Source organism: Bubalus kerabau, chromosome 5 (genome assembly GCF_029407905.1).
Source record: "Bubalus kerabau isolate K-KA32 ecotype Philippines breed swamp buffalo chromosome 5, PCC_UOA_SB_1v2, whole genome shotgun sequence".
Taxonomy (NCBI): Eukaryota; Metazoa; Chordata; class Mammalia; order Artiodactyla; family Bovidae; genus Bubalus; species Bubalus kerabau.
Genome location: NC_073628.1, coordinates 74,852,599 through 74,866,350, shown reverse-complemented (window position 1 = coordinate 74,866,350; position 13,752 = coordinate 74,852,599). Strand labels below are relative to the sequence as shown.

The 13,752-nt window shown below is 41.7% G+C and overlaps 1 long non-coding RNA gene across 2 annotated transcripts in view; it reads left to right on the top strand.

Annotated features, from left to right (window-relative positions):
- Nucleotides 1-13,752, top strand: part of LOC129653918 (uncharacterized) — a 68,757-nt gene that overhangs the window by 45,003 nt on the left and 10,002 nt on the right. For both annotated transcript variants that reach the window (XR_008715278.1, XR_008715279.1), the window contains one exon: nucleotides 10,826-11,003. This is a non-coding gene — a long non-coding RNA (uncharacterized LOC129653918). The remainder of the gene's footprint in view (nucleotides 1-10,825; nucleotides 11,004-13,752) is intronic.

Below are 13,752 nucleotides of genomic sequence, written 5' to 3'. Positions count from 1 at the left end.
TTGGTGCTCCATAATTATTTGTTAAATTAACAAATAGAATTTGTGGCAGCATTTTGTTAAGGACTGAATTGAGACGGTTGTTGAAGAAATGATGGTCAACTATTTTTTTAGAAGTCTTCCATTTCTTTCTACTCATCACACCTCATATTTGATCTTTCAAAATCCTATTAACTCTGCCTTGTATCAAGAATCATTTTCTCTAGCCTTGTGTGGTTTATTTTCTCTGCTTCTTTCTGCTTATCTGTACCCTTACTTTTTCCACTGACTAATTTCTCCTGTGAAGCTTTAGTTTCTGCTTACTTAACCCACCATGTTCTGGTTTTTTGCGGCTTCACTTGCAACCTCAACTCTAAATGACATTTTCGTTCCAGTTTCTGTGTATCTTACTTGGAGAGAGGCAAAGAGAAGGGAGTGAAAGAGAAAGCAAACAGCAAAATCTTATTGGCTCAGTTGAAGCTAGAGATCTGTTACCCTCAAGGTCATGTATCTACTTCTAGTTCAATTAAGCTGAAGTCACAGAAAGGCATAAATGAGGTTGCCCAAGCCCACCTATAAGGTCTATAGGCTGGGAAAGGCTTTCAAAGACGCCAACTAAAGGCAATGGTAGTCGTTTCTACCATGTCTCTTTAGGTCACTTGATAGACCCCTTTATGCATTGTGGATGGTGAGTCTTGAGGAAAATGAAAAAGAAACACAAAAATCTCTCTCTCTTTAACACACACATACAAAGACAATGGTTTTAAACAACCTTCTGTCTCCATTTTCTGTTATCCACATATTTTACCTTCCTTAATAATATCATCCCATATGCTTCTAGTTTTATGGTAATAATGAGGAAAAGGGAGGAGAAAAAGCAGATATGAATTCAGATTATTATTACAGCTGAGTGTTGAAAAACCAGCTGGCAAGTTATAATTTACTGCTGTTCATTAATCAGGTACTGCTTAGATCTCAAATATAAGATTTCCTACATACATATTCTTGTACAAGGTTAGGAGATAAGCATAATAAGGTAAACATTCAATGTTAATATAACGTTTTGCATTGTCTGGTAAATTACTTTGTGAATATATTTTAAAAGCTCAGAATTTTGTTTCTTTCTGTGTAGAGCTTTTATTATAAATCTGTGTGGCTACCATAAAAGGGAACCAAATAGCATACAAGAAATAGTATTTTGACCCCATCAACTTCAAAGAGTGGATGTAGGGAAAGAAGGTTAGATGTTGGGAGTCAGAAGTAAGAAATAAGAAATAGAGTGATTGAATAAAAACTGGCACAGGAAGATTTGGGGCTCAGGCAGGGAAGTCATTGTTCAGAGGAGAATCAGGGATCTGGAACCTGGTTACAGAGCACAGTTGAGCAAGTGGCGATGCTGAGGGTTTAGTACCTACAAACAGGAGCTTAGCAGGCATTTTCTTCTTGAAGATAGGATGCTTTCTCAGATCCCATGCAAGCCACGGGTCTGGATGACAGGCAGAAATGTAGCAGAGATCCAGACATCTTCTCAAAGTGAGACTGAATAAAGAGGGATTATGGGCCCCAGACAGAGTCTAGCCAGCAAGTAGAGGGCACTAGTGCGAAGGAAAGAATTTCTGTAAAGAAGGTTTCTGAACAATGTCTATAACTGCTCTTGGGGAATAAGAAATCCAGAGAGGATGAGGGTTCCTGGGAGGAGGGTATGGGGAGGGAGAGTAAATCCAACACCTGTTTATTAGAAAGAACTTAATCTTGCTTATATCCTGGCATAGATTCTGCAGAAAGGGAATTAAAAGAATATAATCTGGCCTCTGATCCCAACAGACTATTACATATGACACAAATATAGAAATATTCAAAAGATGGCATATATAATAATAAATGATAAAGAATTATTATCTTTGACTATACTATATTTTATGGCAACCAACTCTGGCAAACATCTTGTTCATTTTGAAGAAAGTTATGTAAAAGCTTACCAAAGTTACAGTGTTAACATTCTTGAGCACAGACTTTCTTCTTTCATATATTCAGAAGTTTAACTTGTGTTAAAATATTGCTGAGAGTTAAAATTCTGAATATATGAAGGAAGAAAGTGTGTTCTTAAGAATGTTACACAAGGAGTTCAGCTTAGTGCTCCGTGATGACCTCAGAGGGTGGAATGGTGGGGGTGAAAGCGAGATCCAAGACAGAGGGGATATATATATATATACACACATATAGCCGATCTGGGCTTCCCTGGTAGCTCAGCTGGTAAAGAATCTGCCTGCATTGCAGGAGACCCCTGTTCAATTCCTGGGTTGAGAAGTTCTCCTGGAGAAGGATAGGCTACCCATTCCAGTATTCTTGGGCTTCCCTGGTGGCTCAGACAGTAAAGAATCCGCCTTCAATGTGGGAGACCTGGGTTTGATCCCTGGGTTGAGAAGATCCCCAGGAGAAGGGCAAGGCAACCCATTTCAGTATTCTTGCCTGGAGAATCCCCATGGATGGAGGAGCCTTGTGGTCTACAGTCCATAGGGTCACAAAGAGCCAGACATGACCGATCTACTCAGCTCACACACACATAGCTGATTGATTTCATAGTACAGCAGAAACTAACACAACACTATAAGTCAATTATACTCCAATTAAAAAATGTTGCTCTCTATCCTTAGTTAGTAATACATTTTTCCTGCCCTTCAAAACTTAATAAATTCATCTGATTTTGTTTGATATTAAATTATTAATATGTATTTTTACTTAATGGTGAAATTCCATGAAAAAAATTTGTGTTTTAATTTGAGGAAGAATATTCTTGAGGGAAGAGAAATCTTTCATATTTACCAAGCCATTCATTACAGCTCTTACTAGATCAGGTAAATGCCTACAGTTTAAACACGTTTAAACATCATGTTCTATCCATACTAAATGTAAATAATTTTACTACCATAAATTATATTGCCATAAATACATGGATATATTAATTTTAAAGTAAGCAATGTCAATGTTATGTTTACAATCTTGGAGTTACCCCAAAGGTAGTTCTTCAAAGCAAAGTTTTTAAAAAATGCTAACAACTTTATGATTACAGAATGAATGTATCCTCATTAACAAGCACGGTAAGCAACCTGTTTATTTTGGTTATGTGTAGGGTCATTTAGATTTAAAACATTCAAAACACTTTAATGGGGTGATAAAATATCTTCATTTTACAGAAGCTTGATTAATTTCCCTCCTCAAACCGCTAAATGGTTATCATATCTTGCAAAGGAATTTCATTTTGTTAAAAAAAAAAAAAACACTAGAAAAAGTGAGTTTAGGCTATGGAATTTAAAAAAATTAGAATGTAATAGGGTGTTTACGGAAATATATATATATATGTATATATATACACACACACACACACACACACACACAACATGCTGTTTTTCAAATGGTGTGCTCCAAGCACATAAGATTGTGATACGAAACAGATATGAAAGAAATAAAAGCTAAAGGAAGCACGATCATCGTGCCTGTTGTAAAGCTCTCTTCAAACACCGTTGCGTCGAGAATTATACTGTTAGCATTAACTACTCTGCTAAATGTAATTTCAGAGCAGCTTGGCTATGCTGGGACCAATAATGTTTCAGCAGATGTTAACAGTGAGGGAATTTAAAGATTACAGAGTTTCATGGGTGTAGTAAAGCTGCAGTGGGAACAGAAATATTACGGGAGCTGTTCTGTTCTGAGTGCATCACATTTACTGACAAGTAATACATGAGTGATAGTGAGAACCAAGGGAATGGAACTTTATACTTACTGGTCAGCAGCATATAAATTCCATAAATTAAACAAAGTTTTATGTATTCTTCATTTCTTTTCAGACTGATCTTCCTCAAAGGGCCTTTGTTTCAAGTTAATTCCATCATCAAAGCTTTGTTCAACCATACTGTTCTCTTTAGGAATGTATAGCCCCATTCAGGCTTTGCTTGCATACGTGCATCCCCATTATTTTTAAATCTTGGCATGATGTCCAAGGAACTTCAGGTAACCTCAGTATTTCTTATCTTGGGCTCTATCAACCTGCCTCTCCTTGTATAAATCCTATCTCTGTCCATTTTAAAATGATGCTGTTCAACTTATTTTTCCCCTTAATCGTCTAAAAGGAGCCATACTGTGATCTCTGAAGACATGAATGGGTGAAAACTTGGTTAAGGGCATTATTTTTCCTTACATATAATCTGGGGGTGAAGACAGTAGAAGAAGGGAGATGTTTACTCTATTTGCTCTTCGTTGCAGCCTGTGGGCTTCTCCACTTGCTGTGCATGGGTTCCAGAGCTCATGGGCTCAGTAGTTTTGTCATGTGGGATCTTAGTTCCCTGAACGGGGATTGAACCCAGGCCCCTGCATTGGGAGCATGGAGTCCCATTCACTGGACCACCAGGGAAATCCCATGTTTCTTAACATCTATGTAAATTTGTGAGTTGAAGAATTGGGAAGGACATTAATTGGTCTATTAGATCCATCTCTTTCTTCTTTTTATTGTCAAAAGGCAATTTTCCCTAGAGATTCAAGAAAAGAAGTTTCCTCCATAACCCTCCCTAACAACTATCATTATCTTGGCTTCTCTTTGGTTTTGGCCAAAGGGAAATTATACTCAGGTATGAAAATGTAGGGAATAGTGACATATTATGGTTTAAGGCAGGTGCTAGTCTCCTTCTGATTTAAAACATTAGAAAAATGGCTTTTCTAAGTCCACATTACTGGTGATTTTCACAAACTGTGAAGGGTCTGAGATATTCCTTATCTGTAAGCTGAGAAGTTAGCCTGTTCCTGGAAACTAGCAGAAGACCAAGGTCCCCAGATCAAAGGCAAAGAGTTGTATTATCTAGAGCAAAAGCAACAGCCAGAGAATCAGCATCTGCTCCAGTTAGCACAAGGCAGTGTGAAGATGGCATGTGGCCCCAGCGGGTTATGTTACAGCAGAAGAATCCTGAGTTGCAAACCTGCCCTTTGCTTTTGAGGGAGACCCCATCTCTTTCTTCCAAGGCTGTTCCCTCTATTGTTCAGTTGGTAAGTCATGTCTGACACTTTTTGACCCCATGGACTGCAGCACACCAGGCTTCCCTGTTCTCCACTATCTCCCTGAGTTTGCTCAAACTCATGTCCATTGAGTCGATGATGTTATCCAACCATCTCATCCTCTGTCACCCCCTTCTCCTGCTCTCAATCTTCCCCAGTATCACATTCTTTTCCAGCAAGTCAGTTCTTCGTATCAGGTGGCCAAAGTATTGGAGCTTCAGCATCAGTCCTTCCAATGAATATTCAGGGTTAATTTCCTTTAGGATTAAGTGGTTTGATCTCTTTGGTGTCCAAGGGGCTCTCAAGAGTCTTCTCCAACACCACAGTTCAAAAGCATCAGTTCTTCAGTGCTCAGTCTTTTTGATGGTCCAACTCTCACATCCAGACACGACTACTGGAAAAACCATAGCTTTGACTATATGGACCGTAGTTGGCAAAGTGATGTCTCTGCTTTTTAATATGCTGTCTAGGTTTGTCATAGCTTTTCTTCCAAGCAGCAAGCATCTTTTAATTCCATGGCTGCAGTCACCATCTGCGGTATGTGGAAAGATAGTCTGGAGCAAAAGCAGATAGTGCCTCTGCTTTCATGATGTGTAGATGTGAGAAAGAGCCATGGAGAAGTGTCTCCCACCAGTGATCATCTAGAAGTGTCATGTCATTCAGCTAGGAAGCAACTGGATTGAAACCTCACTTTCAGACTTAGATGGGTAGGTCCTTTGTAGTGTTGGGCTGTACACGAGGCAAAATGGCAGCTGAGCTCTCTGGGGTTTCATCACTCTTTCATGGGTTTTAGGAAAGATCTTTCAAACAAATTCTCAGTCCACCGAGGTTTGTATGGAGGGTAGAAGTTATGTGCAATTGAAATCTAAGTGGTGAAAGCAGTTTTAATTTTCTTGCTGGAGCTATTATCTTTTAAGTCCTAATAATCTCTCTCATGCACAGGCCTTGAGCTTATAAATCTGTACAAGTTCAATTAGCAGTGCAGTAGAACTTTTCCTCAACAGTGCAAGGCGCTGATAAAAGCAAACAATACAATTCCAGCATGCTGCTTTTTAAGAAGGGAGACACCCACACAGCCGACGACAGACTGAAAGCCTTTTTATTTTGATGGTACTCGTTCACTGTCTATCATAAACTTAGCAAAGCAGGCTTCGCTATCCTGCTATCCTTTTACTGGATATAAATCACCCTTGACAGGAAGTTTTATGCTTAAATCCGTTTACTGTCCTTGATGGTGGTCTTTAACATTTATAAGCTCAAAGGAGCCTAAAAGGATGCAGCAGGAAAAGAGCTAAATACTTCAGTTGGGTTTGAGCTGATTTCCATCCTAGACCACTGACAATTTCTTAGACTCTTGATCCAGGCACCCATTGTCAATGCTGTCTGTCCTTCTATCCCTAGAGATCCCTGGCTTTGGTGGAATTGTGGTGGACAAAATGGAAGTTCAGAAGGGTTTTGCCTCTGTGCTCCATGTGATTTTTGAAAAGCTTTAGGGGGCAAGGCTAGAGATAGAAGAAAAGAAAATTATAGATGAGTCAAGCAGTGGCTGAAAAACCATGGCTTCGTAGAAATTGTTCAAATTGAAGTTATGTAATGATGGATCTTGTAAAATCCTATGAAAATGCAGAGTGTATCCCAAAGTTACTTCCAAGTCAAACATCGAGCTCCATGAATGACTGGATTGCAACATAGAGCACTAGCCCCACACATTGGAGCAGACGATGTTGATTCTATGACACTATTCTTCATAGCTGCTTTGTGTTACCCACTCCTTCTACACTATCTCATTGTATCCGCTGCTGTTTTGTTCAAGGGGCTACATGACTCTTTCTTTGCTTAACCGTGTGCTGAAGGCAGGCTGGCCCCAGCCCCATTGGGTGACTCCTGAATGGCTTGAGTCAATCATGGTGCAGGGGAAGGAATGTGGCACAGTTCTGACCAATGTGATAAGGGAAAATTCAGTAGGAGATGCTGAGAAATGCATCTTCACTTTCAAGAGACAGAATGTGGAAACAACTTTTTTTTCTTTTACTATTGTTATATCTGGAACTAATATGGCATTCCTGTTGCTCTGAAAGGGAGCCAGCTGGATGTTAGGTCCAACACATAGAGGAAGAGAGGTCCAATGTATCCAAGCAGAGCTGAAGCCGTGACTCACCACTTCTGGATACCGTCCTATCTATAGACTTCTTGTTTCTAAGGGAATAAAACCTTAGAAAACCTGTGCTGTTTAAGTGAATTAAAGTTAACATATTCTGGCACTTGCATCCATAGTCAGCTACTTTCTTTACATCGGGAAATATGTTATTACCTAGGATATTGAGATTTTTTGTTGTTGGGGTTTAGTCTCTAAGTCATGTCCAACTCTTTGTGCCCTGAGGACCGCAGTCTGCCAAACCCCTCTGTCCGTGGGATTTCTCAGGCAAGAATACTGGAGAGGGTTGCCATTTCCTCCTCCAGGGCATCCTCTCAACCCAGGGATGGAATCCTGTCTCCTGCATTGGCAGCTGGATTCTTCACGCTGAACCACCAGGGAAGCCCATGGAGATCTTTAGGAAGTTTTGAAACAAAGCATTAAAACAAGATAAGCATCTACATATTCAGTGCTCTGTGAGTTGTTACTTTTTCCTCCTTAAAATGAATACATTTTCTATGAGTTGCATCTCTCTAGGAAGGCTTATAGCTTCAAATTCTACTCTTTCTCCCCTACAATTCCCTTTGCAGGATTACATCTGTTCTTGTGAATACTGTTAAATGTGCACATCGCTTTCAAGTGTCTCTGTTCAGCTCTGTGTCTTGTTACCCTGCAGTTGTTTTTCCAGCTGCTCAAAGTGCATTGAACTCAGGCCTCAAACATACCAAGGCATCATCTTTCCCAAACAAATCCTGCATCCTTATTTTTCTCATCTCTGCCAATGGCAGTAATCATCTAATTCATACTTTCCCTAGGAGCTGTCCTTGATGCTTCCTCTCCAGTTACCTAATCCAACCAATTCTTCCTTTCTGGTGTCTTCCCTGGTGTCTGTCAGGAATCTGGGCTGCAAGCAAAAGGAATCTGGCAATAATCCTTCAAAGTGGGAATTAGTTGAAAGAATATCAGTGGCTCCAAGTACTGATAGATGGTTTATAAAGCAAGCAAGAGGCTAGGGGGCTGGGAGCCCCAGCAGAAGGAGAGTCAGGTCTCTTCTCCTTCACCCCACTTCCACTGCAATGCTCTCGCCTTCAGCCCACTCTCCATTCAAGATTCAGAGTCCCAGGAGACAAGGTCACATTTGTCAAACAAGTCTTATGCCCTGTCCTGCCCTCCCGCTCCTACCATCCAGGGGAAAAGGAGAACCTGGCCCCTTATGATTCTACCATGGGAGATGGAGAGATGGACACTGACTCACCAAAGCCACATATATTATGTAGTTCCTTCTAAGGGGAGATCAAAAACCCACAGAAAAGAGTGAGGACAAAGAGATGAATTCTCAGCAGCCAAAACCCACCTATTGTCCACTAGCCATAAATTTTTTCTTTCTCTCAATTTCCCCAACTCAGCTCTAATCCAGATCCTGGACACTTGGTCTTTGTTGCCAAGTCAGCCACGTGTCTGGTCTTTTCACCAAGTAAAACTGCCTATTCTTCATGCCTGTTTTAATCATCTTCAGCTTCTAGAATCAGTGGCCTCAAACACGACCCCCATTTGGAGATTGTCTTGCTCAAGGACCTCTCTTTCTGAGTCTGAGTAGCTCATCACTTCTCAAGTCCTCTTTCTTATTTTATCTTTCATGTGACCCTTCAACATATCCCCAGTTTTTTCTTATTGCTTCCATGTCTGTATTATTTACTTTTAGTCTATTTGGCTTATGTCTGCATTTGCTCCTGCACTTCTATTTTCTCTTAAACACAGGCAGAAGTATTCCTCAATCAGTCACTGTCTTTGAGGTTGTTTCTTCCCAAATCCCCACCATCTGTATGTGACCCCCTCATACCCGGTGCCCCTCACTGCTTACACATGAAGTTGATCAGCGAGCAGGTCAGTGAGCTCTGCGGTGCGAACTAGGCAACACACTGTGCAGGAGCAGGGATGGTTCCAGACTTCCTCTTGAAGGCTAAGCATAGGGCAGGACGTGGCAGACAGAGGACATTCAATAAAGGCTTGCTGCCCTATTTATTTCCATTCCCAGTGCCTGCCTCTTTGAGGCAACCACTTTCATTTTGGTCATTAAGCAAAAGGGAGCCAGAGTTTCAGTGTTCAGCATATTTTCAAGGAACAGCCCATCTTTAGTAATGACATATATCCTTGCCTGTGGACTGGTCTTCCAGAATATAGGGTTTCTCTGGATGAGGATTTCAGAGAATGGCCCTCACGTCTTCTTGGTTTGGGGAAGGGTTGTTGCCTGGCTGGGAAAAGGGATCTGGGGGTCAAACTGTTCCTTAGAGAAGTTGTCAACAAATTCTCTTTTCACCACGCCCACCCAGCACTCCTGACTCTAAGTTACTTGTTGCCTCTAATTCCCAAGATTTTCAGGTAAAATGAGTCACTGTCTTAGCTGTCCTCATGACAGGCTCAGGCTCCAGCTTTCTTGGGTTGTCCAAGTCAATGACCACTTCTCCATCTATTTTCCAGTTTTCCAAACTATTGATTCCCATTTCCTCCTAAACCTTCTCTCTCATTTTCTTTGTCTGCACAGATTTGTGCCTTTTTTCTTTCTTCATTGTCACTTTGGTACAGTTTCAGAGGGAAGCTGAAATAAACAGGTGTGTTTATATAATAGATCTTCTTTTATTACATATTTGACTTGGGAAACACAGGAACTAAATCAGCTAAGTAATATGCATCATCCTTCTGGGGAATGTTGTTTTTTGTCAAATGCAAACTGTGCTGGGAAATAATGAGATTGGCTTTCTGATGTGGTTCATAATCCACCTCCAAAGGCAATTTTTTAAAAATCAGTGTCAAAATATTTTGAGCAACAGCTGCCGGCTCAGGATAAGCACCTAACCTCCAAGGGGACTGCTTGGTAGGGGACGATACTCCTTCAGATATTTTCATTCTGATTTTGTCGAAAAGTCAGATTTTTCCTTTGCTCAGATAAGGCTTCAGAATTACTCTCCAGTTGTTTCTCTTGGGTGTCTTTTGTCGGTGAAATCATTAATTTCACCTGGGTGCTCCATTACTCTCCGAGAGCAGCTGTTGCACCACTTGTATCAAAACCACTTGAGACATTAGTAAAAATGCACCCTTCTGAGTCCCCAGTTCAGGCCAACTGAACTTAAATACATGGAGGGTTTTGCCTGGAATAACTTTAATTTTCACTTATATATTTATTTTATTTTTGGCTGTCCTGTGCATGGGCTTTCTCTAATCGCGACAAATGGGGGCTACTCTCTAGTTGCGGTCCATGGGCATCTCATTGCCATGGTTACTTTTGTCGTGGAGCCCAGGCTCTAGGTGCTCAGGCTTCAGTAGTTGTGGTGCATGGGCTCAGTGGCTCTGTGGCATGTGGGACCCTCCCAGACAAGGAATTGAACCCGTGTCCCCTGCATTGGCAGGCAGACTCCTAACCACCGAACCTCCAGAGGAGTCCTGAAATAGGTTTTTAACAAGAATCCCAGATTAGGCACAGTAAAGTCTGAGAGTCACTGCTTTTCCTTTTTTCATGATTTGTAGTAACCCCTTTCCACCTTGTTGGGCCAAGACTAAGGGTAACAGCAGAAGCTCACATATATCTAAATATTTAAAAATCAATATGATAAAAAGTTTATCAGTCAACTTTAAAGATGTTCAAAATAATACATCCCATTCTCTCACTTTCACAAGTATTCCTGCAGAACAACTTGGAAGGACAATTCCAAGTGTAGCATCCTTAGGCTTCTTGGAGTGCCAGCCAGAACATGGGAAGATGGAGAGAGCTGCTCTGAGTTCCTGGCTCCCAGCCTATGGCCTGTCCCTTTTCTCTGCCCATCCCAGCTCAGAGTCTCTCTGTGAATGAGTAGAGGTAAGGACAGCCTACTTCCAAGCTCCATGCAGAAGCTCCTTCACGAGTAGCACCCTTGGGGCCCAGGGACGCATACCCTGGTGGTATGCCTCGGTGGTTTAGTGCACCTCACGAGGTTGGACCACAGGAAGAAGTTCAGGCAGGTCCTGAAAATTGACTCAAGACCATCTGGCTGGACAATTATGGGGTCCTCAGTACCTGGAGCATGGTGCAAAGGGAGCTGTGTGGATGCCTTACCTGGGGGTAAGTGTGTGGGGTGTGTGATCAGAGCCAGAAGTAGGCTTTTGCCTAATCTGGGGGTGGTTCTGCTCTTCCATAGCTAGAGCAGTGGATGACAATACTAAGCATGTCCCTGGATGGTATAAAAACAAGATGCAGTCTGATTTATCTTGCTACATGATTTCAAAGCATTGTGGTGTGATCCTTCATGAGGCAGGTATTGTTTCAGACTTTATAAAGAGAGAAACACTGAAAGACCAGAGACTGGGTCCAGGCCACACAAGTGTTTCACCAAGCAACCACCCTAGCTTTTGGACCTTTATGTAGCATGCTGAGGTAGCCAGATAGCTTAGGATACTCTGAGAAACAATTTAGACTCAGATTTCTGAGAAAGGCCCTGCATGGCTTGAACCTGTGTGAAAAAATTCTGACAGTAAATATACCTACAAGTTCTGATGAATGTGGATTGGTTTCAGAACACCCAGCCTCTGTGAGAACTTGGAGGTGTTTGGAGACTCAGTTCAGCTTATTTTTCCATTTCTGCAGCATATAAATTCCAGCCAGAGGAAGTATTAAGCAAGTCTTGCCTCCTGAGGCAAGAAGGATTAGCAGAGCCCGCTCAGTCCGGGGAATCTAGCTGAAGGACTGTTACTCAACTTCAGGGCAAGAATAGGTAAACTTTTGCCTAATGGTGGCCCACAGGCTACTTGGTCAATAGCCACAGGGCTGTCCTTGGGGGCCCTAGCTCCTGTAGACTCTTCTGGATGGTGGTACAGCCCAAGGGCAAAGAAATCCTTTTGTTATTTTCCAACTCATCTCCTGGAGAGGGTCCTCACCATTGATGTCAGCTCACTTCACATCTGAGTTTTACTCTCAGCTGCAATCTTTCCCCATACATTTCTCTAGGTATTAGCTAGCAGGTGAGGGGTGGAGGGTGGGGAGAGGACTGAAAACAACAACACCCCTCTGCAGAGCAACATGGAGACAGGACAGTGTGGACACAGGTCACTGCCCTGGAGAAAGCGTATTTGTGTAAGACTAAGACCTGGCACTTACTCTGAGACCAGACATTATCTGTTAGACCATTCTGGATGGGAGCAACCTGGGTGCATTAATTAGGGCTTTGGCATCCCAGTGACTAGAATTCCAATCCCAAGTCTTCCTCTCCGCTAGCTGATGCCTTTGGGAAAAATACACAAGCTCCCATAAAAATAAAATAAAAGCTTCTATTTCCTCTTTTGTAAAATGCTAACTATAAATACCCTTACAGCAGGGTTCTTTTATTTTTCTTTTATTTTTTGGCCATGCTATGTGGCTTGTGGGGTTTTAGTTCTCTGATCAGGGGTTGAACCTGGACCCTTGACAATGAAAGCTCAGAGTCCTAACCATTGGACTGCCAGGGAAGTCCCACAGGATTCTTGATTATGTGCATGCATGCTCAGTCCCTTCAGTTGTGTCTGACTCTTTCTGACCCTATGGACTGTAGCCCGTACTGGAGTGGGTTGCTGTGCCCTCCTCCAGGGAATCTTAAGGACCCAGGGTTCAAACCCGAGTCTCCTGCATTGCAAGTGGATTCTTTGCTGCTGAGGCACTGGGGAAGCCCTCTTGATTACACAACGTAATAAATGAGTTCCTGAAGAGGAGGCAGGGGCTTTCCAGGTGACGCTAGTGGTAAAGAACCTGCCTGCCAATGCAGGAGACAAAAGAGACTCAAGTTCGATCCCTGGGTTGGGAAAATCCCCTGGAGAAGGGCATGGCAACTCACTCTAGTATTCTTGACCAGAGAATCTCATGGACAGAGGAGCCTGGTGGGCTACTGTCCAAAGGGTTGCAAATTGTCAGACATGAATGAAGTGACTTAGCACGCAAGAGGAGGCAATTTTGCCTGTTTGTTTACTACTTATAATCTCAACACTTACAACAGTGACTGGCACATAGCAACTGCTCAATAAATATTTTTTCAACCAATAAACACAGAAAAGTAATTAGCAGTCACTGGTAAATAGTGAAAAAGTTCTTTTTATCTGAATTTATTTGAAATTTATGATGCCACTATTTTGTGTATTTATATAACCCCCCAAAATCAGTATCTTGAAAACTTCGTCATTCCTCTTTTCTGCAAATAATGGCATTAAGGTTCAATATAGTTGAATGTCCAATTGAATTTTAATACAGCACAGTTCTCATTTGCACTGTGATTTTTAGGTCTGTCACAGATATCACAGAGAGCTTTTTGAACAATTTCATCAGCATTGCTTGTGACTTGTATATTGCAATAAATGAAAGATGGTGAATTAGATTACAGACTGCGTTGCTGTGCGATGGAAAGGGCTCTGATGACCGGATCCTACAGGCTGTATCACATGGGGACCCCTCGAGGTTAGGAAGTCACTTAACCTCTCTGAGTCTCATTTTTAAAAACATGTAACATGAGAATAATAGCACTCACCTTACAGAGCTCCCAGAATCACTGGGAAGAAAGAATGGAATATGTGGAATATAAGCTAATATTCTTATTGTCTCTTCTACT